The 15,387-nt window shown below is 43.4% G+C and overlaps 1 protein-coding gene across 2 annotated transcripts in view; it reads right to left on the bottom strand.

The window, feature by feature from the left end:
• Positions 1–15,387, bottom strand: part of ASIC1 (acid sensing ion channel subunit 1) — a 524,111-nt gene that overhangs the window by 81,677 nt on the left and 427,047 nt on the right. The gene's annotated exons all lie outside the window — the stretch shown is intronic.

Genomic DNA, 15,387 nt, shown 5'->3' with positions numbered 1-15,387 from the left:
CCCTATTAGCTATTTTATCTCCCTCCTTTTGTCCGTCTGTCTGCAGCCTCTCCAAGCTTAAAGCTGTGGTCTGGCGATTCTCAGAGAGGATAGAGACCCCCCCCCCGGGAAGCAGAGGATTCTTCGTCACTGATGACCCTCCCCTGGGTTCCCACACTAGAGAACCGCCTCCTTCCCTTAGCTCGGCTCTATGTAGTCCAATACTGGTGCAGCTTCCAGCATGCAGACTTGTGTGATTTTTTTTTTTTTTGGGGGGGGGGGGAAGTTTCATGTTTCCCTCTTCCCAGCACTGGTAGGTCTGAAGAGCGAAGTCGAGGCGAGTGATCCGTAAGCAGATGTCTCCACATCTGCAGTCTTTCGCTACCTCTCAGGCTGCAATCAGACCAGTTTCCCTTTCTCTCATGCTGCAATTGTCAGACTGGGCACTGAAGAGCAGAGATCAGATTCATCGATTTGTAATTTACGCTGCCAAACGCTCTGTTTTCTAGGTTGTTTCCTTTATGTAGCACTCTTGTCTCAGTCGGTAGAAACTTAAAACAATGGCTGAAATGCTAATGTCTCCTACTTTGAATCCCATTGCCTATTGTTTTATATAGACTTTTAGAAGATAAAAAGATTTAGCTCACGGGCTAGATTCACTAAGGAGGTGTTCACATAGGCAGAGCATGGGAGAGGTACAGGCAGAGCTGCTACTTACACAAGCCCCCTCATTTTAGAAAACTGTGCACCCAAATTTGCAATTAACATGCAAATTTACATGCTGAAATTATAGAATAAGGTCAGTTGCGTGCATAAATTAATATCATAGTGAGTTGATTAATGTCAATGAGCAATAATAGTCAACAATTGGCCTTAACTGGTGTTAATCGGCACCAGTTAGCAGTTTCATGGCATGGGAGGGTCGGGACGGGAGCACGTCAGGCCGTTAAACACAGGGTGAGAAAGAGGCAGAAAAGAGCTAAAAAGGAATGATCCACATGTCTGAGGCAGGTGTAGTGAGGGAATAGACAGGAGAGGGGAGAAAAGACAAATGGACAGCAGCTGCTTGAAGGAGAATTAGCAGACAACAGAGAGGACAGCAGAAAAGAGAAACTAGAACCAACATGATGGAAAAATAAAAAGGTAGAATAAAAGCATTTTAGTTAGAATGTTTTAAATAGAATATGGGTAAAAACTGGCAAAATATTGTTTACATGTTGACAAATAACTTGAAGAATTTTGTAGAGTTTGCTAATTTTGTGTGCAGAATTTTGAATCGTTTTTCCATAGAATTTAGCCAGGGATACATGCGGTTTAATGTGGTTTGCAGTAAGGGTTTCCACAAGTTAAACCTGCACTGAAACCTTTTTTGCATTGCTCTCTTGAAAACTGTGTGAAATCTGCAACAACCATGCAGGATGCTTTCTGCATGGGCCCCCTAGTGACTGAATTGCTTACAGTATTTTGCTACTACCCTGTTTCCCCGAAAATAAGCCCTAGCATGATTTTTAAAGATGCTCCTAATATAAGCCCTACCCCAAAAATAAGCCCTAGTTAAGATTGACCCCCCGAAGCCCCCCCTCCGAATATCCCCAATACTCCCTGACTCTATCCCTGACGCTAGTGCTGCCTGATATGCTGAAAAAATCGGACTCATCGCTTCAGCAACCCCCACCCCTGCTGCTTTAGGAGGCCTTCAGTCTCACGGTGGGAGGGTCGGTGGGGTTCTGCTGCATAAGGGGATGGGTGAGAGGGGTGGAATGATGCTGCACATGGGGAAGGGGGAGGAGAAAGAAAAGAGGAAGAAATGGGGTAGGGAAGAGGAAGGGAGAGATGATTGTTGTACATGAAAAAAATAAGACATCCCCGAAAATAAGCCCTAGTGCGTTTTTTGGACCCAAAATTAATATAAGGCACTGTCTTATTTTCGGGGAAACACGGTAGATGGCAGGTGAAGAGCCTCCTAATTATACAGAAACACTGTAATATCTGTTGACTGGTATATTGGAATCTTGTGGTTTACATGTAAACTCCATTCTTTGGAATTTGTTGACAAAGGGCTCTTTTTACAAAGGTGCGCTAGCGTTTTTGGCACACGCACCGGATTAGCGCGCGCTATAGCATGCACTACCCGAAAACTACCGCCTACTCATGAGGCAGTAGTGGCTAGCGCAAGCGGCATTTTAGTGCGCGCTATTCTGCGTGTTAAGGCCTTAACGCACCTTTGTAAAAGGAGCCCTAATATTACTACATGTGATTTCATTTTATTATTATTTCCAAAGCATTCCATTCTGCCCCTTTGCCACCCCTTCAGTTTATAGATACACATATGCAGACAGAACATAGATACTGTGCATTCTTGCTGTGTGTTCCATATTCATTCATTTGCTTATTCATGCAAAATAAAGAGTAACCAATTTTCGATAGTCACAGCCATGCATAATGTGTTTCCATGAGGGTAAAGATATTCATAGAACTGTGTGAGAATTGTAACACCAAAAGACTGTACATACTATATGTTTACATAAGAAACTGTATATAAAATACATTTATAAAATGCACAGTGCAATAAATAAGCTGTTCTTTACAAGACGGATACACAAAATGATGAGTTTACAGTGTTCGGCAGCAGCAGTGTATAGTGAACAGGGTCACACAGAAACCTAATCCCCTTTTTTCCCATAGGATCGATGGTTCCGCATTTACGTTTTCGGTATTCACGGGGTTTTCAAGGAACTTGACCCCAGTGAATAATGAAAACACACTGTACAAATATACACACAGCACATACGTGGACACACACACACACAGGGATTGGAACGAATTCAATAAAACATAGACTCCTCATGTTTTCCCCCCCTTGCTCTAACATCTGTCTCTTTTTTTCACACCTGAAACAATATCCAAGCATCTTTAAGTTCAATTACCAGCCTATAATTTACTAGAACATACGTCATAGATTTCAAAAGAGTTGACATTAAAAAATAAACAATTATGGTAAGAAAGCCTTGTCAGATGCAGGCGATCTAAGAGCTATTAAGATAAACGAAGACATGCAGTATCAAAAGAGCACTGAAATGGTAACAAAGGAATGTGTCAGGCATGTTGGCAGGCAAAAGAGATGGCAGAGACCAGGAGAAAAGAGCAAAAGGAACAGCATTCAAGAAATACATCCAGACACAGGAAGTGAGAAACAGGCAAAATTACCAGCAGAAACAAAGAGATACAGGAAGGGCAGCTAGACAATGAGTCAAACAGAGGAGCATACTGTCTAACTGAACAAGGACATGGGGAAGCGTTCTTAAAGACACGGGGACAAATTTTATCCCGTCCCCGCGGGAACTCATTTTCCTGTCCCGTCCCCGCAAGTTCTTTGTCTGTCCCTGCCCCATCCCTGCAAGCGCTGTCCTCATCTGTATAAGTGTCAAGCACTTTAAAATCAGAAGAGTTTAAGGCTTGTGTGGTTAAGGCAGAGCTTACAGAAATGGGGCAGGGACAGTGACAAAATTTGCAGGGACGGGACAGGTAAATTGAGTTCCTGCGGGGACGGGGAAAAATTTGTCCCCTGTGTCATTCCCTAATATAGAGTGCTCAACATTCATAGGGACCCATATATCTAGTGGCGGTTGCTTAAGGGGCAAGTCTACATCCATTTAGGTACCCTAAGGACAGTCGTGTAGCGAGGGAAGCTGGTGCCCGGCATCCTCCTCTGGTGATGGGGGGTAGCTATTAAATGCACTACCCCCGGTACCTCTTAAAACCTTCTTTTCTTCAAAGGTAACAAACAGGGGCTCCTACCTGCCGCTCACTGCAACTCAAGCCTGCTCCCTTGAACAGGAAGTTATATCAGAGCAAGGGTTTGGGTTTGGAGCTGGCGTGAGCAGCAGGGAGGAGTTCCTACTTACTGCTGGTGAAGAAAAGAAGACTTTAAGAGAACCCCTTAATCGCTGGGGCGGGGGGGGGGGGAGTGCATTTAACAGATTCCCTCTATTGGGGGAGGAGAAGAGAGATACCAATGCCTCTGCCAAGACATCATCCTTACTATGCCACTGCTTGAGGATACAATTTTAAATTGAGTCAATTTGCTTTCCATGCAGGGTCAAATAATAACTACTAACCTAAAAACACCAGCACAAACCTTTAATCATTTGTTTATGAACACCATATAGTGAGTGAGTATTTCATTACATAGTAGCGGAGGACTGGAGAAGGGCGGATGTGGTCCCTCTCCACAAAAGTAGAAGTAAGGAAGAAGTAGGGAATTACAGGCCGGTTAGTCTGACTTCTGTGGTAAGCAAATTAATGGAAACACTTTTTTTTTTTTCAAATCATTTTTATTAAAGTCAACCAGAGGAACAAACAGGATACAGGATAAACAGAGGCATAATTTTAAAACACAGAATGGTGAAGTTTCTGGAATCCTGTGGATTACAGGACCGGAGGCAACATGGATTCATTAGAGGTAGGTTTTGTCAGACAAATCGGATCAATTTCTTTGACTGGGTGACCAGAGAATTGGATAGAGGGTGTATGCTAGATGTGGTGTATTTAGATTTTAGCAAAGCCTTTCACAGTATTCCACAATGTCTAATAAATAAACTGAGTGCCCTCGAGATGGGTCCCAAAGTGGCAGGCTGGGTCAGGAACTGGTTGAGTGGAAGGTGAGAAGAAGGTAGTGATCAATGGAGATCACTCTGAGGAAAGAGTGTGCCTCAAGGTTCTGTTCTTGGGCCTGTTCTTTTTAACATTTTTTTAAACGATATTGCTGAAGGGCTGTCAGGTAAGATTTGCCTCTTTGCGGATGATACCAAAATCTACAATAGAGTAGACATCCAGGATGGTGTGAATAACATGAAGAAAGGCCTGGTGAAGCTTGAAGAATGGTCTGAAATTTGGAAGCTAAAATTTAATGCTAAGAAATGCAAGGTCATGCATTAGGGCTGCAAAAACCCAAGGGGGTTTAGGGGGTGAAGAATTTATGTGCATGACAGAAGAGTGGGACTTGGGTGTGATAAGGTGGCCAAACAGGTTAAAAAGGTGATGGCGAAAGCTAGAAGGATGCTACGGTGCATAGGGAGAGGTATGGCCAGTAGGAAAAAAAGAGGTATTGATGCCCTTGTATCAGATTTTGGTGAGACCTCATTTAGAATATTGTGTACAATTCTGGAGGCCACACCTTCATAAAGATATAAAAGGATGGAGTTCAGAGGAAGGCTACTAAAATGGTACGTGGTCTTCGTCATAAGGTGTATGGGGGCAGACTTAAAGATCTCACTATGTATACATTTGAGGATAAGGCGGGAAAAAGGAGATAAGATAGAGACATTTAAATACCTACGTGGCATAAATGTGCATGAGTTGAGTCTTTCGTTTGAACGGAAGCTCTGGAATCAGAGGGCATACGATAAAGTTTATACTTTGGAGAAAAAGCAGGAGAGGGGAGATATGATAGAGATGTTTAAATACCTACATGATGTAAATGTGCATGAGTCGAGTCTCTTTCATTTGAAAGGAAGCTCTGGAATGAGAGGGCATAAGATGAAGTCAAGAGGTGATAGGCTCCGGAGTAATCTAAGGAGATCCTTTTTTACAGAAAGGGTGGTAGATGCATGGAACAGTCTCCTGGAAAAGGTGGTGGAGACAGAGACTGTGTCTGAATTCAAGAAAGCCTGAAATAGGTACGTGGGATCTCTTAGAGAGAGGAAGAGATAATGGTTACTGCGGATGGGCAGGCTGAATGGGCCATTTGGTCTTTATATGCCATAGTGTGATCCTCTGCACTGGGTCATGTGGAACCATTCAAAAAATTCCTCACAGCCACCCATTAGTCTTATATCTTCAAAGCCATAAATTTTCAACTGATCTCTTTCAAAACCTTTTGCTGCTATAAATTAATATTGAAGCAAAATAACGTAACTCGTATTGTGGCCAATTCACTGGACCACTGCTGACACGGCGGGAGTTTTGCTTCCTACATCAGGGTAGAGGTCCAATTAGTAACAACACTCTTCCTCTTTCAAAAACTACATTGTGGCATTACTAAAAAAAGAATGCAAACTAATTAGTGAATTGGGTGCTAACAACCAATTACTGACATTAACTGGAGTTAATTGGCTCTAATTCGGATATACACGCACACCTGCCTACATGCTGTTCTATAATGTTGCATGCCCAAAGTGTCTCATGTGCGACTCAAAAATTTAGGCACAGTGTTACAGAATGCTGGGGTTACACACCCAACTTGGACACCATGATTTACACCAGGTTTCAGCTGGCCTAAGTCCTCGCAACCAAAGTTGGGTATGAGAATCCACTCTAAGTTCAGCCTAGAACTAGGATTACCAGACATCTGGGAAAACCCAGATATGTCCTCTTTTTTTCAGAGGACTGTCTGGGTTCCTGGACGGACTTTCCCAAACCCGGCAAAATCCAGAATGCACCAGAAAGGTGACCTGATTGGCCCAGATACCTAAGGCTCCTCCCATAGGAGGGGCTTAAGTTATCTGGGCCATAAATCGGACCTCAGCAGACCCACGCGGTCTTACCGACTCTGTTTAGAGCATTTAGGCTTATGTTTCTATATCAAAAGAATAATTGTACACTTTTTTGTGCCATTTGTGTTGCTTAAAATAATAATAAAAAAAGGATGTGGCATGTTACTATGAAGGGGCATGCACCCAGCACAAGTATGTTCTTCCCCCTCCTCCCCACTAATAAATGATTAGAGCATGCACAGATGCAAAGCACGCTCTCTTCAAACTACTTCAATTTCAGAAAATTGGTCAAAACGAGTTTGTTCAATTGATTTGTAAACTAATAATTTTTATAGCTCTGCTATTCCAACCAGTAACCTTAAGTACTATATAGCTTTCCACTTCTTTCATTATGTAAGATTGTATTGATGACTTTGAATTGTGACCTCTTCGCTTCTTATTGTAAACCGCCTCGAACTTCATGGCTTTGGCGGTATATAAGAATAAAATTATTATTATTATTATATAACAAGCCTCATAAAACCCTCAGCATTTACAGCACTTTTCAGCAGTATTCCTGCACTTTATGGCAAACATACGTCATGCATGCACATAACACACAGCCACGGCGCTTTCTGCCAGAGAACTGTGTGGTTCTAGGCTGGTAGAGCGCAAAAGAAATGCACATATGTTCCGCCTACTTTTAATTTTGTTAGTGCAGCTCTGCCATGCATATAATTGAATGCCATTAGGTTTGAGCATTGGAGGGCTATTTTTCAGTGCGTTCTTACACTATTTCTTGGGTGCTGTTCACTATAACGCTGAAGTTCTGAGCATCGAACTGTTAATTCAGCTGACAAAGTACCTCTGAGTATCAGCATAATGTGGCAGAAGTGAAATAATGACTTCACTAGATTATTTTGTGGGTTGATGCTGCCATCTGCTGGCCCAATTCATAACTGAATTTTTCTTGTTCAGATGACATTAAATTCTTGATGAGTTATCCAGTTCCAGACTGGAGATTTTGTGCAATCCTGGATTTCTGTCCACCTATCTTGGAGTATTATGGGACTTTCAGCACTGGGCTGGATAAGGCACTGCAAATCCCACACTGCTTTGGGATGTAAGTTCAAAAAAGGACTGGCCAAGGAATCTCCAGCCAAGAACTGAGTATTTGGCATCTCTGATACAAGCAAAATATCCCTAGGGTAATAGATTCATTTACTTATTTCAAGATATATTGATCCAGCCCTGTTTTTACTGTACTGCTTCTATGGACATATAGTTTGAGCAGCTTCTTTGTTCATTAATCTGGATTTTTTGGTCTTATATCTTGACCATGTATTTTCCATGTATAGTATTCCCCCGAAATTCTTGGGGGTTCCATTCCAGGAACACCTGCAAATTAAACCCCCCCCCCCCGAATGCAGTTTAGGAGCTGATCGATGGCAGGAGAGGGCAGCTGGGGCGCCAGGAGGTGCTGAAAACCATTCTCAGTATTTTCTGACCGCCTCTTCCTGGTACTAAAGTCAGGCTACACTAATCAGGAGCTGCTTTGAGAATTACTGAGTCCGCATGTCACGAACCGCAAAGTCGCGGGGATTTACAGTAATTATCATTTTGTGAGTCTCTACTGCTTCTCCTATACACCGAGACCCTGGCTCCATCCAGATACTTGTGTCCTGGATTGGCCACTGTTGCAAACAGGATATTGTCAACACTTACAGTGGGAAGTGTTTAATTCATACATTTCCCCTGAAATCTTTCTTTATTCTTTCCAATATAAAGAATGTTAGAAAGAATGATGTCTGTCTGTAAGGTACAGGAGGAGTTTTTATCATGTGGCTCCCCCTCCCCCCCCAAGAAAGAAAGAAGGACCCAGTCTGTGAGGACCAGTAAGACTTTTCCCTGTTGTTTATCCAATTGTACTTCGCTTCCCATTTTGCCTCCCTTTATTTTTTATTTTCCATTTTGATGTATTTAATAACTCTCCTCTCCCCTTGTTTCCCTTCTATATCATGTACGTATATGTGTAAGTGCTTCCCTCCTTTTAGCTTAACCATGTTTTTATTTTAAATTTTTAAGTTTTTAAATTTTTATATTCTATTTTATTGTTAACCGTTTAGATACTTGTATGATAAATGGTACAGTACTCCCCCGAAATTCACAGGGGTTCCGTTCCAGGAGCACCCGCGAATTTCAAAAAACCGTGATAATTGGATGCGGTTTAGGAGAGGGCTGCAGGGCCAGTTTTATCTTTGCGCCGTGCAGGTTGCGCTCTGTTTTGGGCTCACCCTCTCCGCCTCTTTACTGCAGAACCCCTTGAAGGGAAAGGTGCAACAGAACAACTTTGGGTGGTGGAGAAAGCAGCTGCACGGAGTGCTGGGTATTTGCAGCATGGGAGAGAAGTGCGCAGTATAATATGAAAAACAGTATATTTTTGAGGAGGGAATAAAACACGAACACTGAACCGCGAGTTTGCAGGGGACTACTGTATATCAAAAATAAAGAAACTTGAAGTGGTGGCCTCATTCCTCTGTAAGAGACAGCCTGCTATGGAGAGTGGGAAGGGCTGCTTACCTCTGGTTTAGTTGCGGCCCATCTAGGAGCTCCTTCAGGAAGGATTGCAGATGTGTTTTTTCAATAAAAGGTGGGTGCTTTGATTGGACTGGATTTGGGGGGGATAGGTTTGAAGTAGTTTTTCCTGGTTTGGGCATTTTCCTTTTTGCAATGCTTAGTTTTATGAATATACATGGGAAGGGGATATTAGAAATAGGTGCAGTTCAGTTTATTCTGTAGATCTTAGGAGTGTAACATGTACATAGTTTGGGTGAGAGTGTATTGCAATGATATTGCTTTAGTCTGTAGGCTGTTTGTTCCAGCTCCTTACAGAAGGTAGGAATAAAGTCAGGCGATAGAAGGAATTTATTCTGTTGTCTTGTATTTTTACGATGATGTTGGTTATTAGGTATAGATTGAAAGGGGGTTATATATTTTGTTTTATTGATTTAGTTTGTAAGACAGACTCTTCCCAGCTTGCAGTAGGAATTTTTGTCATATTTCATAATGCTGTATTTTCCTGATTTATATTGCTATGCTATTATTAGGTCTGTAAAGCACTGAGTTTCCCTGCAAAATGTGTGAGTAAACCCTGTTGGATAGTAGTATATTACCAAGTATTACTAGTAATATTTTACTTTAAAAGTAATGAGTAACTGTAATGATTACTGTTTTCCAAATGTAATCAAATAGCTGTAATATATTACATTTTTCAGTAATGAGAAATATAGTGGCTCATTACTTTTATATACAGGTTGGCACAACCCGGTAAGCTAAGCTCTCCCTGCCTTCCCCAGCTCTCATGGGTCCAGCATCTCTGGAAGGCTGCTTGCACTATTGACTGCTGCCAATGATCCAGACAAGGTTATAGGACTTCTGTGCTGGACTTGGAAGGTGGGCTCAGGGAGGGAAATGCCGGACTCAAGGAGAAGCAGGGTGCACCAGTGGACCAGATTGTAGGTATTTGCATGCATCATTTTCCTGTGATGATTTTCTCAGAGAACTATACATGATCATTTAAGAACATAAGAAGTACATAAGAAGTTGCCTCCACTGGGTCAGACCAGAGGTCCATCGCGCCCAGCGGTCCACTCCCGCGGCGGCCCATCAGGTCTATGACCTGTGAAGTGGTTCCTGACCATTTCTCTAACCTACCTCTACTTCTATCTGTACCCCTCAATCCCCTTATCCTTTAGGAACCTATCTAAACCTTCCTTGAACCCCTGTAATGTGCTCTGGCCTATCACAACCTCCAGAAGCGATAGGCCAAAGCACATTACAGAGCATGGGGGGGGAGGGGGGGAACAATTTTCAGATGGTCAACTTATAAAAAGAGGTAAATTTTTCTCTCAAAAAGGGGAGAAAAATTTTGACTTGAGTATAAATCGAGGATTTATAATCAAGTATAGGTGTTCCAGTGGTGAGCCGGAACAGGAACAATCCCTCCTTGTCCTGTCCCGGCCAGCTCTGCAGTCCCCACCCTCTCCCTGTTGCTGCAGGCTTGGTTATCATGGGCTTTGTGATTTCTCCGACTCGGGCAGATATGGTTTCAGCTTCTGTATGGGCGATGCTAAGTGTCAGCTTTGTGATGCGGGTCCAGGGCATGCTACTGTTAGGTAAATGTCCCATGCGCTTTCAGCCCTTGCATCTGATGCGGCGCATGTACCTGTCTGCTGGCAGGCCAACTTAATTGAAATTTTGAAATTGTCTGGCGGGCCAAATTTTATTACACCGCAAGCCAGATTTGGCCCGCAGGCCAGAGTTTGACATGTCTGTGCTAAAGAAAATGGCTGCTCTCAAAATGGCTGCAACATTGCCACTAGAGATCATGGCAGCCATTTTGAGAGCAGGGTCAGCATGGGCAAAGTGACTGGGGATCACTCCTGCCCTGACTACACCCCTAGACCACCAAGGATGTAAGATAAGTCTGAGGGGGGCCCTATAGGTGAGCAGGAAGGAAAGGCAACTCCTGTTTGGAGGGGAGGGAGAGGGAGACAAACAGGACAAAGTACAAATTTTCAGCTTCCACCAAAAATCACGGTCAACTGAAACCAAAACCATGGCTATAGCCTTTTGGCCAAAACCGAAACTGGGCAGAAAAATGATTTGGGGTCAGTTTCAGCACCATAACCGAAACAGGAATTTGGTCAGCCTCTAGTGCCCATTTGGCTACACTCTTCTAGTTTTTTCTCAAAGACTCAGTCACCAGAGGATAAGGATCCAGTAGGCAAGTAGATGAGCACAATGCTCAGTGATCTCCAGCTTCATCTTCCTGTCAAAACTATTAATACCTCTCCATGCTTGAATCTTGGTGCAAAGCCCACACTGAGAAACCATTATATGCACCCATTACTCTTACTGCAAAATAATGCTTTAATGTATAGAATACTAACATTTACCCATGTATCTGCAACATTTCAGCACCTGCATTTACACCAGCCATTAGTGCAATTATGTGCACAATTGCTTTTTTTTTTTTTTTTTTTTGAATAGCCTTACTGAGTCAGACCAATGGTCCATCAAGCCCAGTAGCCCATTCTCATGGTGGCCAATCCAGGTCACTAGTTCCTGGCTAAAACCCAAGGAGTTGTAACATTCCATGCTACCGATCCAGGGCAAGCAGTGGCTTCCCCCATGACTTTATCAATAACAGAATATGGACTTTTCCTTCAGGAATTTGTCCAAACCTTTCTTAAAACCAGCTACGCTATCTGCTTTTATCACAACCTCTGGCAACACGTTCCAGAGATTAATAATAACTTTATTTTTGTATACCGCATTACCATGGAAGTTCTATGCGGTTAACAGATGAAGAGACTGTACATTACAGCGAAGTTACACTTTTTTTTTTTGGCATAGCTTCATTTACATTTTCGGCGACGCTACATTTACGGTGAAGTTATTTTTCAGGTCGGTTACAATTGCAGAGAAGTTACATTTGCTGTAAGTTGCATATATATAGCGGAGTTCATACAGTAGTGTTACATATGGCGGTGATATATACTGCGGAGTTCGATAAAGCAGAGCAAAGGCATTTAGTAAGGGAGGTAACGAAGAAGGGGTGATTAGTTGGATAGGGTGATCCAATTTGTTAAGCCATTTGGTGGCTGACAGGATTGGAGGAGTCGAGAGTCTGAGGTAAGTCAAGGTCCGAGGAGGAGGCAAGGAAGAGGGGGGGAGAAGTTAGAGGAATTTATCAAAAAGGTAGGTTTTGATTGACTTCCTGAACATTTGGTAAGGGGGGAATTGGAGATGAGTGCTGTGAGGCATTTGTTCCATTTGCCCACTTGGAATGCAAGGGATCTGTCGAGAAATTTCTTGTAGAGGCAGCCTTTCAGGGAAGGAAAGGAGAACAGGTAGGTGTTTCGTGTACGAGAGGGGCCAGCAATTTCAAGGTGCTCGGATAGGTAGATTGGAGAAAAGCCTGCTAGGGTTTTGAAGCAGAGGCATGAGAATTTGAAGATGATCCTTGCCGCCACCGGCAGCCAGTGGAGTTTAGTGTAATAGGGGCTAACGTAGTCATATATTTTGAGGCCGAAGATGAGGCGGACAGCAGCATTTTGAACTATTCTTAAACCTTTGATGGTGTTTTTATAGGATCCCAGTTATATGATGTTACAATAGTCCAGTATATTTAAGATTAGTGACTGGACCAGAAGACGGAAGGAGAGGTGGTCGAAGTGGCGTTTAATGGTGCAAAGTTTCCAGAGGGAGCAGAAACATTTTTTGACCTGGGCACTGGTATGATCTTCGAAGGTCAAGCATCTGTCTAGGAGGACTCCAAGGATTTTTATGGTGGGGTTGATAGGATAGTCTAGGAGGCCGTTCAATTTCAGGGAGGTGTTTGTAAGTTTATGGTTAGGACTTGCCAGGAAAATTTTGGTTTTTTCGGTGTTCAGTTTTAATTTGAATTGTGAGGTCCATAGTTCTAGCTTCTTGAGGACGGAGGAGGTGAGTTGTTCCGTCTGTTGTGTGAATGAAGTAAGGGGAATGATAATGGTGATGTCATCTGCATATATGAATGATTTTAGGTTTAAGTCAGCAAGTGTCTGTGCCAGGGGGGCCAAGTAAATGTTAAAAAGGGAGGGGGATAGAGGGGAGCCTTGTGGGACTCCGCAGGGGTTGCGCCAGTAATGGGAGAAGGTTCCATTGCTGTGGACCTGGTAAGTACGGTTAGTTAGGAAGCTTGAGAACCAGTTTAGTACTTGGCCGGTAATGCCGATCGAGTCAAGGCAGTTGAGCAGGATATTGTGGTCGACCAGATCGAAGGCGCTGCTTAAGTCGAATTGGAGTACTAGGGCGCTTTTGCCCAGTGAGAACAGGTGGAGGAGGTAGTTGGTCAGAGCAGCTAGGACAGTTTCTGTGCTGTGGTTTGTGCGGAAGCCGGATTGGGAGTCGTGAAGGATATGGAACTTTTCTAAGTAGTTCATGAGGTCGTGGTTAATAAGGCCTTCCATGAGTTTTTGGAAGAGTGGGATGTTGGCGATGGGTCTGTAGTTGGCGGTGGAGGAGATAGGTTCCTTGTTGTTTTTGAGGCGGGGGGAGACAAGAATGTGGCCAAGTTCAGTTGAGAAGTGACCTGTGGACAGGCATAGTGAGACCCAATTGAAGAGGTCGGCTTTGAATGAGGGGGGGAGCGGATTTCATGATAGTGGGTGGGCAGTTGTCTAATAGGCAGTTGGAGTTAGCGTATTTTGAGTAGAGATTGAGAAAGAGGTTCCAGTCTGGGCTTTCAAAGAAGCTCCAGGTCATGTCTGTAATTGAACCTATTGTGTCTGTTGCAGGAAGGTTGAATATTGGCTCAGGGCTGGGGGCTATAAGAGACAATTTTAAGGTGTGAATTTTGTTGGCAAAATGATCTGCTAGGGTTGTAACAGGGGGTGGGAGGTCAGAGCAGGAGCGTTTGTGTGAATCTGTGTCTAGGAGGGAGTTGACTATTCTAAAGAGCGCTTTACTATTTAGAGAAGGGGAATTGATTAGTTGGGAGTAATGTTTACTGCGTTTTTCTTTGATCAGTCTTTTGTATTCGTTGACTTTCAATTGCCAGTTGAGTCTATCGTTGTCAGTCCCTGATTTACGCCATGTTCTTTTAAGTTTCCGTAGTTCGCGTTTTATGGCTAAGAGATCCGCGTCAAACCAGCTGTTTGAGGGCCGAGGGGTTTTCTTGCAAAGTCTTAGGGGTGCGATTGTATTTAGAACTTGGTTGCTGAAGTTTTTCCAGTCTAGGTAGAAGTTGGGGTCTGGGTCGGAGTTAGAAATGAGGGTGTAATGTGACCAGAAATCTGCTGGATTAATTTTTTCTCTTGTCCAGATCATTGTCTTTGTATGGTTGGGCATGGGTTTCCTGTCTGGTAGTTTTTTGAGCCAGGCTAGTTCAAACTGACACAGGAGGTGCCTGACATTATGACATAGGACCTACGGCAGCTGGAACAGTGGTCGCCAACTTGGCAGCTAAGCTTCAATGCTAAAAAATGTAAAGTGATGCACCTAGGTATAAAAAATCCGCACAGAACTTACACACTAAATGGTGAAACCTTGTCCAGGACCACGATGAAGCGTGATTTAGGGGTGATCATTAGCGATGAAATGAAGGCTGCCAATCATGTGGAGAAGGCTTCGTCCAAGGCAAGACAAATGATGTGCTGCATCTGTAGGGGGTTTTGTCAGCAGAAAACCTGAAGTCATAATGCCGCTGTACAGATCCATGGTGAGACCTCATCTGGAGTATTGTGTTCAATTCTGGAGACCACACTACCGGAAAGATGTGTTGAGAATTGAGTTGGTTCAGCGAATGGCTACCAGGATGGTCTTGGGGCTCAGGGATCTCACGCATGAAGAAAGGCTAAAAATACTACGGATGTACTCATTGGAGGAACGAAGAGAGAGGGGAGACATGATTGAAACCTTTAAGTATATCATGGGACGTATAGAGGTGAAAGATGATATCTTCTGTCTTACAGGGCCCTCGGTTACCAGAGGGCACTCGCTGAAAGTCGGGAGGGAAATTTCAAGGTGATGCCAGGAAGTACTTCTTCACCGAAAGGGTAGTCGATCATTGGAACGAGCTACCTCAGCAGGTGATTAAGGCCAACAACGTGTCAGATTTTAAGAGAAAATGGGATATTCACGTGGGATCTATAGGGGAGTAAAAGTCGGGGAGTGGGTCATTGGTATGGGCAGACTCGATGGGCTGTGGCCCTTTTCTGCCGTCAATTTCTATGTTTCTATGAGGTGGTCTGACTAAGGGGTGTTAGACTAATTTTGTTCAGTGAGGCTTATGTTAGGAGTAGTGGGGGTGTTGGAAAGGAAAGTGATCAGGTCAAGTTGGTGACCTTTATTGTGTGTTGTGGTTTGGGGGGGCTTGGTAAAGCCAATC

The sequence above is a fragment of the Geotrypetes seraphini genome, chromosome 3 (assembly GCF_902459505.1).
Source record: "Geotrypetes seraphini chromosome 3, aGeoSer1.1, whole genome shotgun sequence".
Lineage (NCBI taxonomy): Eukaryota > Metazoa > Chordata > Amphibia > Gymnophiona > Dermophiidae > Geotrypetes > Geotrypetes seraphini.
The sequence above is the reverse complement of the archived record's forward strand: the minus strand, read 5'-3'. Positions and strand labels throughout refer to the sequence as shown.